Raw genomic sequence first — 17,316 nt, 5'->3', positions numbered from 1 at the left:
ATGAGAACATAACGAGACACTGCGAGTGGTCACCTGGCAGCTTTAAAATAGGCTACAATGTACAAGGTTAGCACGAGCTACTGCATTTACCAGATCCCTAGGGTTGCCCTAGCCTTCACTCTTTAACCTCTTGTAGGGGTTCAGCTCTTTGGTAGTTGCGGTGATACACACATGCAGATGGTTTTAATTTCAAAAAACAAAATAAATTTTATTTTCCTTAATTTTTACAGCTCTGAAATGAAAACGGCTGTTCTTCAGCAAAAATAAATAACATAAATAGTCCTGTCTTGAGCACAATACAACAAAGTAATGGTAGCAGTTTTACCAATCTCGGTATTGCGGGCTAGAGAAGCTCAAGTAGTTTTAAATACTTTCACAACAAAATCACCTCTGTGCCACTCTGGCACAATTCAGTCTGCTATGCTTAAACCCAGCTATTTTGAATTGTTGTCACTCTGTATGACTGCAGACATGTGAATCCTCACATCATGTGAACGGCCGCTGTAAGGATTATCCGATGCCGGGAAAAGTGGTAATGGAACCACAAGTATGCGATATGCATACTCCTGGCCACATTCCCTCTAGACTGTTTCCGGTCTTGTTAAATACACGTGCATTGATTGAGGCTGCACCCATCTAGTTGGAATGTGGCCAGGAGTATGCTGACACCGGAGAATCCTCACAGCACGCAGTGTGCGCAATGTGAGGACTCACAAGCCTGCAGCCATATAGAGTGACAGCAGACTAGTAGCTTAAGACCGGACTACCCCTGTAACGAAAGTTAACTCATTAGGTGCCAGATACTTTGATTGCTAATACATCCACATCCACATCCACAAAAAATAAAAATGAACAAAGATGTTTTATTCTGCTATTACATCATGTGTCCAGCTCAACATGCAAAATTTGGTGAATGGTCCTCTTTAAAATGAAATGTTTAGTTATATTGAATTCTAATAAAGCTGAAGCTAAACACGCCAAAAAACCTCACTTTGCATGTGGGATTCATAGGTTTTGTGGACCGTACCTGATACGTCTGCGTGCAATCTAATACAAAGTTAGTATTACAATTTTGAATTAACAAAGAAAGAAATGTTTCTTGTTAAATCTTGGTAAATGACAGACTGACAGAATGATGGATTGCAAAAAGTTTTTTTTTTCTTAAAACCCATTATATGAAAGGGTTCGCTCCGTCCATTCTGAATGGTTCAGTCAATAACTTGACACATGATAAATGAGCTCTGGGATGGTGGTTCTCTATTTTCTTATGGAGAAAGGGATTGTTCTTTCTATTGTATCATAACTCTGTGATGATTGGCTTGTATAGTGTGATACACAATGGGAATCATAGCCATCTGGCCCTTAGGGGCCATGTCCAACATACATAAAGTACATGCTCCTTCACATAGGGCCCAGAATAGTTTTGGTGATTACTGTGAGGCTCAGCCACAGACTGAATGCCATCCAAGAAATATATAGAAATACATACAGACGCACGCTCCGGTCCTGAGTGCCAGCAGCAGTGCCTGGTATTGAGGCTAGAGACTCACACGAGTTTCTCACATTACACTCCCTGGCCTTACACTATTTACTGCAATTCTATGCTATTACTGCATATAGTATAACTAATCGGACTATTTCAGGCTCCAGTCCACTTAGGAGACTAAAACATAAAACTAAAAAATGTTTAAAAATATGAAAAATTTAGAAAAATATGAAAATTCTAATCACCCCCTCTTTTGCCACATTAAAATTAAATTAAAAAAATAAACAACATTGCTTCTGCAGCCTCCGTTAAAGTCTGAGCTATCAAAATAAAAATTAATTTACCTGATTTGTAAAGAGTATGAGAAAAAAATAAAAAATGCAGAATTATGTTTTTTCAGCCCCCTCACCTCCCTAAAAAGTGTAACAAAATGTCATCTTTATCCCAAATTGGTATTAGTGAAACCAACTACTCGCTATGGATAACACTAACCCTCGCAAAGCTTTATCAATGGAAAAATTAAAATGTTGGAGGTATCGGAACATGGCAGCACAGGCCAAAAGTTTTTTTTTTTTATAAACGTCTGAACAAATCCATGGAAGTTCTGTATCGCGTAATCATACCGACCTGAAGAATCATGAATCAACGTCTTTGTAACCATAATATAAACTCTGTAAAAACAAAACCCTGAATAAACATGACAGCTGCACTTCTTTTTTTCTCAATTTCACCTCACTTGGAATTGTTTTTCAATTTCCTCAGTACATTAAATGATGTCAATCAGAACTATTACTCGTCCCGCAAAAAACAAACCCTCTTATGACCATGTTGACATAAAAATAGAAAAAAAATAATGTCTCTTGGAAGAATAGAAGAAAAAAACAAAAGTGCAAAACTGAAAAATCTGCATTTTTTTAGGGTTGGAGGAACCTGTCAAGTCACCGAAGCCAACCAAACCACTTGAACTTCAATTTAGAGCCTTACTCAAGCATTCCTGCATTTTTCAATGAAATACCTTAATGGTGGAGTACGTTCAGTACTTTCTATGTGTGCTAAAAACATTACTATTGCCATCCTCTGCATATGCAGGCTAGTCCGTCGGGGTGTAGGCTCACCCAAATCAGCGAGACCTCATCACTATGCTGCAGTCAGTCATGTCCAAAAGAATATGGTTACAGCATTTACTCTGGATGAAATGACAGTGCGTCAGGCTAATCCAAGGTAATTAACAGAATAGTAATAAAAGTTGTTTTAGCAATTGGGAACTGCTATCTGAATTATCAAGGTCTTGATTAGGATGCGTTATTAGGATTGTAAATGGCAGTGGAGCAGTTTGGGAGGTTTGAGGGACCTGACAAGTTCCTCTTGATGGGTTTCACTGGGGAACTAAGCTATACTAATAATTTGCAGTACCCTATAATTCTTACAACAAATTTATTACCTTGGTTCCAAGGATGCTTAGTGCTGCAATTAAGAAATGGCCATGTGGTCTCAGCTGTCAGATTGATCCAAAAGTTGAAAACTCTTCGAGGCTAATTAGTGAGACAGTTAGCTCTAGAAATCTGGCATAAAACTTTTTGAAATATATGAACATTTAGGGAGTTTTGTCAATTTTACACCACCTCTGACAACTTTACGAGGAGCTTATCAGGAGGGATGGGCTGAGCACAGCCTCACAAATGTATTACATTTCTTATTTTGGTGCATGGTAGCTGAAAAATGCGCCAAACTCATTAAAAGGTGCACACCTCTTACTCCATCACTCCCTGGTTGAAGACCAGTGCATAAAACGCCTGTCTTTATATAATACAATGATAAAACCATGATAAAACTTAAATTTTAATCATAAAGCTATGTGCACACGGCATCTTTACGATACCATTGGAACTGCTAAATTTACTCACGATAAAAAATCTATTCAGGAAAGCTGTTTTTTTCAGTTATTTTTTCAGTGTCCATTGCCGCTGGCATTAACCCTGTGTGAGCGGTGACCGGGGAGTATGGAGCAGGTGCCAACTGCAGGGGAGTAGAGAGGGACTAATCGGAGTGTGGCCGTCGCTGATTGGTCGTAGCAGCCATAACAGGTAGCTGGCGAGACCAATCAGCGACTTGGATTCCATGACAGACAGAGGCCGCGACCAATGAATATCCATGACAGACAGAAAGACAGAGGGACAGAAAGATGGAAGTGACCCTTAGACAATTTTATAGTAGATGAGGATCTGCAAATGATAGTTAGGGGAGTTTGTTTATAGGTAGGTGTTGTTATGAGTGTCGTTTTTTTGTTTTTTATTTTAATTTTTTTGTATGAAATAATGATTGTTATATATGTACTGTTCGATTGTGTTTTATACAGATCTCCCGCCATATTTTCAGTCACATAAATGATTTATATTTTCATTGTGGATTATCTATTGCATCTGCTATTGTTTATCGATTTCTCCAGTTCCTACAGGTCCGTGCGCGCAATACATGGTTTGTGCAGGTCTGTTTCACTGTAGTATAAGCTCTTATTGTTGCTAAACTGGTTAGTGTTTGCTGTGATTCTATTATTATTACTCATATAGTGCTATTTTATTCGACAACACTGATTTTACCCCTTGAAAGTTGTGAGTGTCCATTATTTGAAAAGTTGGATGAAAATGTGGCGAGGGGCAGTACCCCGAAACACAGTGTCTGCAAATTTAGATTCTGGTTTGGCTATTATCCCAAGTCATGTGACAAGGCTCATTAAAGGGTCGACATTGACTGTTAGGATTGCTACTTCCAGTAGGTGGCACTAGAGTTCTAGTCCTCTTCCTCTCTGAAGAGACAATTAGCATATTTCCCAGAGAAGCATTGCGGCTTTAAGTCTCCTCACCTCGACATGCTTATCATGTCACTCTCTGCAAGGAGAAACGATACTTCTTGGATCCCGGTCAGACGCCTCTCAATCAGCCAAACCAGATCTCCACTTTGCACTGACGAGGGGCAGTACCCCGAAACACAGTGTCTGCAAATTGAGATTCTGGTTTGGCTATTATCCTAAGTCATGTGACAAAGCTCGTTAAAGGGTCGACATTGACTATTAGGACTGCTACTTCCAATAGGTGGCACTAGAGTTCTAGTCCTCTTTATCTCCGAAGGAAAAAAAAGTAAATCTCCAAAGTGAAGGAGCAGCAGCCATAGTTAGATGTATCGGCCAGCATCCTCAACAACACGAACCCACGGCCTCCACCAGCACTGGAAAAAGCCTAAAAAGGAGAAGATGCAGCATTTGTCCATTTTTGTGTGATAAAACAAATGTTATATGTTCTAGTCGTAGTAAATATTTATGAAAAGCCCATGTGAGTTATTTCTGTGCAAAACCATTGAATGCCTGAATAAAGCAATAAGTGAACATCTCCAACCTTTTTTCTAGAGAAAATACAGCAAATTGAAGTTTTGATTTTTATTTTTCATTTCTTTTTGACCAACCATGTTCACGAGTGTACATAAAAAATGTAAATGGTATTCTAATAATACCAGCAAAAACTGTGGCCGACGGCACTTTTATGCAATCCTAAAAAGACGGACACTGTCGGATCACAGGTCCTATGGCGTCCACAGTGCCTCCATCTCCCAGATGTCGTCATGATGACATTGGGTCACCATGGCAATGAACGGTACCCTGCGTCGCACTGCGTTTGGATATAGAATGAGGGTTTATTGTCAATGTGTTTCATAGTCACACCAACTCCTTCCTCAGGACAACCATACATCTGTTTGATATATTGTTGTCCTGAGGAAGGAGTTGGTATACACAGGTTAGTCCTACCCATTAACAATAGATTCTGTGACTAAATTATGCAGTTATTGAATAATACCACCATACCATATATTACACAAAAATACAGTGACTAGATAGTACCACCATATACTGAATAGATAACAATCCCATACGGTAACTGAACAACACCACCATTGATGGATTTCAGCTAAACAGGTTGTCCACCTCTCTGGACATGTTTTTCCTGTTACTTATATACATGTATTTAGGGCTAAATATAATTTATTACAACTGGGTTTCATTAAAAACTTTGCAACACTTAGCTTTTACAGGCTTTTTCTTTCCCTGCATAAGCAAATGTGATGTGTACTCAGGGGTGGATTAAGGGTAGCCAGGGCCCCGGCTGTTCAGACTCTGTGGGTCCCCCCACAGAGGCAAAATTTTTGAGGCCCCCTTGAGACTCCGCCCAGGCTCCACCCCAGCCCCACCTCCACCCCTCGAACTGTCCACAGTACCACCGCTCTCTCTTGGAAAAACTCCACTTCTCACCTATCACACATTAACAGTTCCCATCACCAGATCACATAAATAGCTGGCAGCTTTTGTTTTGTCCAAAAGATTTTTTAAGCCGCCACCATAACACGGTAGACACTTTTGGCCGGGCCCTACTCTACTGTAACCTATTAAATATTTGTTAAAATATGCAATACAATTTAGGCATATTTTTATTTTTCAATTTTTACAATGACCAATAATATCACATGCAAGGAACAAATACCGCTACACCATGTCCAGACCACATATTACCACCACAGTGTTCGAATAATATCACATACAAGAAACAAATACCACAACACCATGACCAGACCACATATTACCACCACAAAGTGACCAAATAGCACATACAAGGGACAAATACTGCAACACCATGTCCAGACCAAATATTACCACCACATAGTGACTGAATACTGATCAGTAATAAAAAAAACACAATACTATCACCATAAGTGCCATTATACACAGGAGATCTGTACTTATTATGCAGTGTCTGTGTACAGGTAATACAGTGATCACCGGTGACATTATACACAGGAGCTCTGTATATAGTATACAGTGTATAGTGTCAGTGTATAGGTAACACACTGACTCACCAGTGACGTCTCTAGGTGAAGTCCTTCATCTTTGTTTTTCATCTTTCATCCAGCACAGACCGCCATCACTTGTTCCAGCCAGGGCTCGTCTTTGCAGGAAATAACACAGTTATCTCGAGCTCTGCTTGCAGAACACATTACTTAAGTTTTCACAACTTCTTCATTACACCACATGAAGAAAAAAAGGCGGCATAGTATCACTCTACACAGTAACAGGACCGCCCCCCCCCCATTTAAAACAGTGTACTCAAAAAATAAAATAAATACATCACTGCAGTAATAATATCCCTTAATTAGCCCCTATGGTAATAATATTCCCCATCCTAGCCCCCCGTGTGTCTGATTCCTGGCTTCAGCCATATGTTTTCCCATCCTGCCCTCATGAGTATCCATTCTGCCCCATATGATCTCTCCATCCTGCCCCATCTGTCTCCATCGTATCCATTCTGCCCCATGATCCTGCATGATCTGTCTCCAATCCTGCCCCATCTGTCTCCAATCATGCCCCCAGTGTCTCCAATCATGCCCCCATGTCTTTCATCCTGCCCCGTGTCTCCAATCATGCTCCGTATCTCCATTCTGCCCCGTGTCTCCAATCATGCCCGTATCTCCATTCTGCCCCCTATGTCTCCAATCATGCCCCCATGTCTGTAATCCTGCCCCGTGTCTCCAATCATGCCCCCTGTGTCTCCATTCTGCTCCATCTGTCTCCAGTCCTGTCCCATCTGTTTCCAATCCTACCCCCAGTGTCTCCAGTCATGCCCTCATGCCTTTCATCCTGTCCTCTGTGTCTCCAATCATGCCCCGTATCTCCACTCTGCCCTCTATGTCTCGTATTCTGCCCCCATGTCCAGCATTCTGCCCTCGTTTCCAGCATACTGCCCCCCGTGTCCAGCATTCTGACCCCCATGTCCAGCATTCTGCCCCCGTGTCTCACAGTCTGGCCGCGCTCCTGCGGCGAAGCTCTCTCCACGCAGCTGAAGCGTGCATTCGCCGGCGACTGACAATGACGTCAGAGCCGGCAATGTGCACGATGCGGCTGACATCAGCTGCCAGCTTCCAATTGGATGGCGGGCCCGCACCTGCACGTCAATAGCGTTAAACTTCCGCAGCGACGCTAAGGGCCTGGTTTAGCCTGCCGGTAGGGGCCCGGTGAGCAGATGAGACGGGGCCCGATGCGGGCCCCCTCTGCCCACCGGGCACCATACGCCAGTCAGGGCAGTAATGCCCTGATGGTGGCCCTGTGGTGGCCCCCCACACCACTGGGCCCTGGGCTACTGCCCAGATTGATCTGATTATAATCCACCACTGTTTGTACTGTGGCCATAAATCTGCTGTGAGGAGCTCAGAAAAAGACAGATAAAGGAGTTATTCAGATTGAATGAGCGCTCTGAATGATTCTTAGTTTACTTATTGTGCAGCCAATAATAAACAGTGCAACAAAGAGGCTATAGAAGAATTTTTTTTAAATGAAACCTAATGGCAGAAATAATTTTTAACCCCAATTCATATGTTTAACCCCTCTGTGACCTTAGACGTACTATCCCGTCGAGGTGCCCTGGGCTTATCTGACCCTGGACGGGATAGTACGTCATAGCCGATCGGCCGCGCTCACGGGGGGAGCGCGGCCGATCGCGGCCGGGTGTCAGCTGCTTATCGCAGCTGACATCCGGCACTATGTGCCAGGAGCGGTCACGGACCGCCCCCGGCACATTAACCCCTGGCACACCGCGATCAAAGATGATCGCGATGTGCCGGCGGTGCAGGGAAGCACCGCGCAGGGAGGGGGCTCCCTGCGGGCTTCCCTGAGCCCCCCGCAGCAACGCGATGTGATCGCGTTGCTGCGAGGGTCTCCTCACCTCCCTCCCTGCTCGAGCCCCGGATCCAAGATGGCCGCGGATCCGGGTCCTGCAGGGAGGGAGGTGGCTTCACAGAGCCTGCTTAGAGCAGGCACTGTGAAGGCTGCAGCGCTGCATGTCAGATCAGTGATCTGACAGAGTGCTGTGCAAACTGTCAGATCACTGATCTGTGATGTCCCCCCCTGGGACAAAGTAAAAAAGTTAAAAAAAAATTTTCCAAATGTGTAAAAAAAATAAAAAAAAATATTCCAAAATAATGAAAAAAAAAAAAAATATTATTCCCATAAATACATTTCTTCATCTAAATAAAAAAAAAAAAACAATAAAAGTACACATATTTAGTATCGCCGCGTCCGTAACGACCCGACCTATAAAACTGTCCCACTAGTTAACCCCTTCAGTAAACGCCGTAAGAAAAAAAAAAAAAAACGAGGCAAAAAACAACGCTTTATTATCATACCGCCGAACAAAAAGTGGAATAACACGCGATCAAAAGGACAGATATAAATAACCATGGTACCGCTGAAAGCGTCATATTGTCCCGCAAAAAAAGAGCCGCCATACAGCATCATCAGCAAAAAAATAAAAAAGTTATAGTCCTGAGAATAAAGCGATGCAAAAATAATTATTTTTTCTGTAAAATAGTTTTTATCGTATAAAAGCACTAAACCATAAAAAAATGATATAAATGAGGTATCGCTGTAATCGTACTGACCCGAAGAATAAAACTGATTTATCAATTTTACCAAACGCGGAACGGTATAAACGCCTCCCCCAATAGAAATTCATGAATAGCTGGCTTTTGGTCATTCTTCCTCACAAAAATCGGAATAAAAAGCGATAAAAAAATGTCACGTGCCCAAAAATGTTTTCAATAAAAACGTCAACTCGTCCCGCAAAAAACAAGACCTCACATGACTCTGTGGACCAAAATATGGAAAAATTATAGCTCTCAAAATGTGGTATTGCAAAAAATATTTTTTGCAATAAAAAGGGTCTTTCAGTGTGTGACGGCTGCCAATCATAAAAATCCGCTAAAAAACTCGCTATAAAAGTAAATCAAACCCCCCTTCATCACCCCCTTAGTTAGGGAAAAATAAAAAAAAATGTATTTATTTCCATTTTCCCATTAGGGTTAGGGTTAGGGCTAGGGTTAGGGCTAGGGTTAGGGCTAGGGCTAGGGTTAGGGTTAGGGCTAGGGTTAGGGCTAGGGTTAGGGTTAGGGTTAGGGCTAGGGTTAGGGCTAGGGTTAGGGCTAGGGCTAGGGTTAGGGCTAGGGTTAGGGCTAGGGTTAGGGCTAGGGTTAGGGTTAGGGCTAGGGCTAGGGTTAGGGCTAGGGTTAGGGTTAGGGCTAGGGCTAGGGTTAGGGCTAGGGTTAGGGTTAGGGTTGGGGCTACAGTTAGGGTTGGGGCTAAAGTTAGGGTTAGGGTTTAGATTACATTTACAGTTGGGAATAGGGTTGGGATTAGGGTTAGGGGTGTGTCTGGGTTAGAGGTGTGGTTAGGGTTACCGTTGGAATTAGGGTTAGGGGTGTGTTTAGATTAGGGTTTCAGTTATAATTGGGGGGTTTCCACTGTTTCGGCACATCAGGGGCTCTCCAAACACGACATGGCGTCCGATCTCAATTCCAGCCAATTCTGCGTTGAAAAAGTAAAACAGTGCTCCTTCCCTTCCGAGCTCTCCTGTGTGCCCAAACAGGGGTTTACCCCAACATATGGGGTATCAGCGTACTCAGGACAAATTGGACAACAACTTTTGTGGACCAATTTCTCCTGTTACCCTTGGGAAAATACAAAACTGGGGGCTAAAAAATAATTTTTGTGGGAAAACAAAAAGATTTTTTATTTTCACGGCTCTGCGTTATAAACTGTAGTGAAACACTTGGGGGTTCAAAGTTCTCACAACACATCTAGATAAGTTCATTGAGGGGTCTAGTTTCCAATATGGGGTCACTTGTGGGGGTTTCTACTGTTTAGGTACATTAGGGGCTCTGCAAACGCAATGTGACGCCTGCAGACCAATCCATCTAAGTCTGCATTCCAAATGATGCTCCTTCCCTTCCGAGCCCTCCCATGCGCCCAAACGGTGGTTCCCCCTCACATATCGGGTATCAGCGTACTCAGGACAAATTGGACAACAACATTTAGGGTCCAATTTCTCCTGCTAACCTTGGAAAAATACAAAACTGGGGGCTAAAATATAATTTTTGTGGAAAAAAAAATATTTTTTATTTGCATGGCTCTGCGTTATAAACTGTAGTGAAGTACTTGGGGGTTCAAAGCTCTCACAACACATCAAGATGAGTTCCTTGGGGGGTCTACTTTCCAAAATGGTGTCACTTGTGGGGGGTTTCTACTGTTTAGGTACATTAGGGGCTCTGCAAACGCAATGTGACGCCTGCAGACCATTCCATCTAAGTCTGCATTCCAAATGGCGCTCCTTCCCTTCCGAACCCTCCCATGCGCCCAAACGGTGGTTCCCCCCCACATATGGGGTATCAGCGTACTCAGGACAAATTGGACAACAACTTTTGGGGTCCAATTTCTCCTGTTACCCTAGGGAAAATACAAAACTGGGGGCTAAAAAATAATTTTTGTGGGAAAAAAATTTTGTTTTATTTTTATGGCTCTGCATTATAAACTTCTGTGAAGCCCTTGGTGGGTCAAAGTGCTCACCACACATCCAGATAAGTTCCTTAGGGGGTCTACTTTCCAAAATGGTGTCACTTGTGGGGGGTTTCAATGTTTAGGCACATCAGTGGCTCTCCAAACGCAACATGGCGTCCCATCTCAATTTCTGTCAATTTTGCATTGAAAAGTCAAACTGCGCTCCTTCCCTTCCGAGCTCTCCCATGCGCCCAAACAGTGGTTTACTGCCACATATGGGGTATCAGCGTACTCAGGACAAATTGGACAACAACTTTTGAGGTCCAATTTCTTCTCTTACCCTTGGAAAAATAAAAAATTGGGGGCAAAAATATAATTTTTGTGAAAAAATATGATTTTTTATTTTTACGGTTCTGCATTATAAACTTCTGTGAAGCACTTGGTGGGTCAAAGTGCTCACCACACATCCAGATAAGTTCCTTAGGGGGTCTACTTTCCAAAATGGTGTCACTTGTGGGGGGTTTCAATGTTTAGGCACATCAGTGGCTCTCCAAACGCAACATGGCGTCCCATCTCAATTCCTGTCAATTTTGCATTGAAAAGTCAAATAGCGCTCCTTCCCTTCCGAGCTCTCCCATGCGCCCAAACAGTGGTTTACTGCCACATATGGGGTATCAGCGTACTCAGGACAAATTGGACAACAACTTTTTGGGTCCAATTTCTCCTGTTACCCTTGGTAAAATAAAACAAATTGGAGCTGAAGTAAATTTTTTGTGTAAAAAAGTTAAATGTTCATTTTTATTTAAACATTCCAAAAATTCCTATTAAACACCTGAAGGGTTAATAAACTTCTTGAATGTGGTTTTGAGCACCTTGAGGGGTGCAGTTTTTAGAATGGTGTCACACTTGGGCATTTTCTATCATATAGACCCCTCAAAATGACTTCAAATGAGACGTGGTCCCTAAAAAAAAATGGTGTTGTAAAAATGAGAAATTGCTGGTCAACTTTTAACCCTTATAACTCCCTAACAAAAAAAAAAATTGGTTCCAAAATTATGCTGATGTAAAGGAGACATGTGGGAAATGTTACTTATTAAGTATTTTGTGTGACATATCTCTGTGATTTAATTGCATAAAAATTCAAAGTTTGAAAATTGCGAAATTTTCAAAATTTTCGCCAAATTTCCGTTTTTTTCACAAATAAACGCAGGTACTATCAAAGAAATTTTACCACTATCATGAAGTACAATATGTCACGAGAAAACAATGTCAGAATCACCAGGATCCGTTGAAGCGTTTCGGAGTTATAACCTCATAAAGGGACAGTGGTCAGAATTGTAAAAATTGGCCTGGTCATTAACGTGCAAACCACCCTTGGGGGTAAAGGGGTTAAGTAAAAAAAAAAGTGCATGATCACATTTTTGGGCACTAAATTAAAACAAAATTGCTTCTAATGTGTTATTTCAGCCACTACTCCGTGACTTTGTGCCATATAATACATTCCGGTGGTATGAAAAATGTAGTTACGTCAGTGTGCAACAGCGGGGGGTTGCAGGTATAGAAGCTTTCCGCCTCTCCACCATTTATGACAATTATATGCCTTAAATTTTCTCTGTTCTTGGTGCTATAAAGGAAAATTTCCACTTATAGTCCCTTTGGGCCGCAATGCACTGTAAACAGAGCTAAAGCGTATGGTTTCATCCATCCTTTGTGCACAGCAGCGGACGTTCCAGATTAAAGCTCTCTACTTTATAGGGACCATAAGCCTTATTAAGACTGCCCATTTCTGTATTTATTACCTTGCTGATAGTTAAAATGTCTGACAATATTGGTGTCAGATGACTCCATTCACTTCACTGAACATTTATTTGCCTCATCAAAATGTATTTCAGCTTTTAGGAAAACCTGAATGTTAAAAGGGTGATATTAAACACACAAACCACCTATCAATATTAGCTAGAAATGTATTCCAGATACTACAATATAGAGCAGACACAATGAAGCCATTCTGAACACTGTTTTCCTCAACTCTAGTTTGCTTTGTTCCACTTATGAGTAAAATGCTCTTAGAAAATTATATTAATATGTAGACATACTGTATTTTAGGCACCGATGAATGGCCTGCTGCAAGATTTAATGGGGTTGCCTTATGACTGACCATTTTTATGTGCCCCATTGTGGCACAGAAGTGGAATCCTATTGCTAGAGTCACCAAAAAGAGCAAATGCAATCCAAAATATATATGCAACTAGTTCAATTATTGCATGAACGCTGCTGCTCCATTCAAAGTTTGTGGGATTGATAGAGGAAGGTGAGTATAGCGCTTGCCCACTGCTCCATTCCACACTGTATATAGATCTTGGGATTGCCAGGAATGGGACACCCAGTGATTTTGCTTTTATCACCTATTCTTTACCCCTTCCAGAATTGAAACATAATAGTATATCCTAAGTAAGGTCCACGTTTATGAAGCGGGCTCAGCATATCTGGCTGATGACTTCTGTTTTACACAGTCGGCATCTGCTTATAACAGCAGCGACTATAGCTTGTTTCAATTGATGATGTTTAATCATTTAAATGCCTCTGTCAATCACTGACAGCAGCATTTAACCCCTTTACCCCCAAGGGTGGTTTGCACGTTATGGACCGGGCCAATTTTTACAATTCTGACCACTGTCCCTTTATGAGGTTATAACTCTGGAACGCCTCAACGGATCCCGGTGATTCTGACATTGTTTTCTAGAGACATATTGTACTTCATGATAGTGGTAAAATTTCTTTGATATTACCTGCTTTTATTTGTGAAAAAAATGGAAATTTGGCAAAAATGTTGAAAAGTTTGCAATTTTCCAACTTTGAATTTTTATGCAATTAAATCACAGAGATATGTCACACAAAATACTTAATAAGTAACATTTCCCACATGTCTACTTTACATCAGCACAATTTTGGAAACAAAAATTTTTTTTGTTAGGGAGTTATAAGGGTTAAAAGTTGACCAGCTATTTCTCATTTTTACAACACCATTTTTTTTTAGGGACCACATCTCATTTGAAGTCATTTTGAGGGGTCTATATGATAGAAATTACCCAAGTGTGACACCATTCTAAAAACTGCACCCCACAAGGTGCTCAAAACCATATTCAAGAAGTTTATTAATCCTTCAGGTGCTTCACAGGAATTTTTGGAATGTTTAAATAAAAATTAACATTTAACTTTTTTTCACAAAAACTTTACTTCAGCTCCAATTTGTTTTATTTTACCAAGGGTAACAGGAGAAAATGGACCTCAAACCTTGTTGTACAATTTGTCCTGAGTACACCGATACCCCATATGTGGGAGTAAACCACTGTTTGGGCGCATGGCAGAGCTCGGAAGGGAAGGAGCGCCATTTGACTTTTCAATGCAAAATTGACAGGAATCGAGATGGGACACCATGTTGCGTTTGGAGAGCCCCTGATGTGCCTAAACATTGAAACCCCCACAAGTGACACCATTTTGGAAAGTAGACCCCCTAAGGAACTTATCTAGAGGTGTAGTAAGCACTTTGACCTACCAAGTGCTTCACAGAAGTTTATAATGCAGAACCGTAAAAATAAAAAATCATTTTTTTTCACAAAAATATCTTTTCGCCCCCAAATTTTTTATTTTCCCAAGGGTAAGAGAAGAAATTGGACCCCAAAAGTTGTTGTCCAATTTGTCGCATGGGAGAGCTCGGATCGCGCTGGACGTACTATTCCGTCCTTGGGAAGTAGGGCCCACCCCACATGGACGGAATAGTACGTCCATTGGCAGAAAGGGGTTAAATGACACGATTACAGATGTGCACATACACTATCATCCCCCTCCTACAACGCTATCACAGGATGCCAATGTGTTGATTTTGTAGTCAGGGGGCTGGTAAAGGTTCCCATGCTTTCCATCTTAGTCCTCCTAACTTCATAGTAGACAGTCATTTTAACTATTCTGCAATCAGGTACGGAGTAGGGCTGAAATTCAACCCTGGCATTTGAACTCACACAGGCCATGTTGTCCCCATCCCCAAACACTAGATGAGATATATCACTAATATTACCCAGGATGGAGGAAAGCTAGATTACTGCAAGACCAATATTTCTAATGATACCCGTGGCCTCCTGGGGTAAGTGATGGAGTCAGCAACTTTGTGCTCCACAACTTTTAACAGTATGGCTGTCTGGAGAACACGGATTCCATTAAGAACATAGCAGACAAGGCGGTCCATGACCAGACAGGCCCTTTTGGCATTTGCCAGAATTACCAGATGGCCAGTCTGGCCCTGATTGGCATACTGTGCCTATAGACAGCCTCGGAGGCTTGCTTTGGCACCTACAAACCACCAACTAGCTAGCTGTGTAAAGCCTCATTCACACGTGAGTGCTTAAACACGTATGTGAAAATGGTACCGCTGTCATCAGTGTTTTGGATCAGTGTCTCATCGGTATTTGGTCCGTGTGTCCAACTTTATCATCAGTGTTTTAAACAAATGGATAATAAAATACAAAGCTTCTCTTATCCTTTGCAATGTTAAACACAGACAGTACACGGATGGCACTATGATACCATGCATATGCTGTTAGTGCTTTTCATAGACCCATAGACTTGTATTGGCCATTTTCATCTGTAATGCCAGAAAAAAACACAACATGTCTTAATAGGATTTGCATGAACACATGGTCCATGAAAAAACACGGACATGTAACATAGTAACATAGTAACATAGTTAGTAAGGCCGAAAAAAGACATTTGTCCATCCAGTTCAGCCTATATTCCATCATAATAAATACCCAGATCTACGTCCTTCTACAGAACCTAATAATTGTATGATACAATATTGTTCTGCTCCAGGAAGACATCCAGGCCTCTCTTGAACCCCTCGACTGAATAGCACCATAGAATTATAATAGCTATGTAAGTCGCCAATGCCTATTGATGAATAGTTTGTAATAGGGTCAGTTTGGGGAAGAGAGGTCTTTAATCCTATCACAGTAGCCAACTCCAAGGTGGCACAATAAATGAGGCCCAGGCCAAGCCGATGCAATGTATATTTTGCATAATGGTTACTATGGAGACACTTAGCTTAGTGCTGACAAAACATGGTACACAAGGTTGGCATTTCCAATTTATTGGCTCAGCTACACTTCATGGAGAAAAGTATTGGGACACACATCTTAATCATTGAATTTCGTTTTTTTCATTCAGTCATTGCCACGGGTGTATAATATCCAGCCCCTCACGATGTCGTCTGCCTTAATTACGTGACAGGATGGTTGTGGTAAAGCTCACTGATACCAGTTGGGTCTTATAAGAGGGTCCTCCGTTCTTGACATTTCTTCCCTCATAAATATTCCACCGTCACCTGTGTTAATATTGAAAAATGGAAGGAACCGCAGCAACTCAGCCACAGAGTTGGAACCACATAACGTTACAGAGCAAGGCCACCAAGTCTTGTCGCATTTTGTGCATAAAAATCACCAACGCTCTTCTGACTCAATGACTGCAGAGCGCAACCCTCCTCTGGCATTAATATCAACGCACAAACTGTGTGTCTGAAGACTCATAACATGGGTTTTCATTGCTGTGAAGGTGCATGCAAGCCTTATATCACTAAGCACAATGTTAGAGTGTCTGACTGAGTGGTGTTAAGCAGCGATCACTGGATGATGGAGCAGTGGAAACTTTCCAAGGAGTGACGAATACCTTTTCTCTATCAAGCATCTGACAAATATAGGTTTGGCAAATACAGTACATATGACAGTATTTTTTCTTCAGTTCACAAAAAATGTTTTCAATAGTCGAACTTTATCCTTACATGACTAGATACCATAATTTGCGCTCACATGCCATCATGTGACTGTCAGTCAGCAAATCACATATTTGACCTCAATTTGAGGAGCTGGCAATAGTGGAGAATCCTGACAGTGTGCACGCTGGAAGGATTCGGTAATGTGCAGTCACATAGAATTACTGCAAAAATTTGTGTTTAACCCACAAAACTCTTTTAATATTAAAGGGACTCTGTCACCTGAATTTGCAGGGAACAATCTTCAGCCATAGAGACGGGGTTTTCGGGTGTTTGATTCACCCTTTCCTTACCCGCCGATTGCATGCTGGCTGCAATATTGGATTGAACTTCATTCTCTGTCCTCCGTAGTACATGCCTGCACAAGGCAATCTTGCCTTGCGCAGGCGAGTACTATGGAGGACAGAGAATGAACTTCAATCCAATATTGCAGCCAGCATGCCGCCAGTGGGTAAGGAAAGGGTGAATCAAACACCCAAAAACCCCGTCTCTATGGCTGAAGATTGTTCCCTGCAAATTCAGGTGACAGAGTCCCTTTAAAGGAACAGTACCTGAAAAGCTGTGTAAGTAGCACAAGAGATACTTACTACATAGTATGTAACCTCCCACAGGTTCCGCCATGTGGCCACATAAGAATTTTTATGT

The sequence above is a fragment of the Ranitomeya imitator genome, chromosome 7 (assembly GCF_032444005.1).
Source record: "Ranitomeya imitator isolate aRanImi1 chromosome 7, aRanImi1.pri, whole genome shotgun sequence".
Classification (NCBI taxonomy): Eukaryota; Metazoa; Chordata; class Amphibia; order Anura; family Dendrobatidae; genus Ranitomeya; species Ranitomeya imitator.
The sequence above is the reverse complement of the archived record's forward strand: the minus strand, read 5'-3'. Positions refer to the sequence as shown.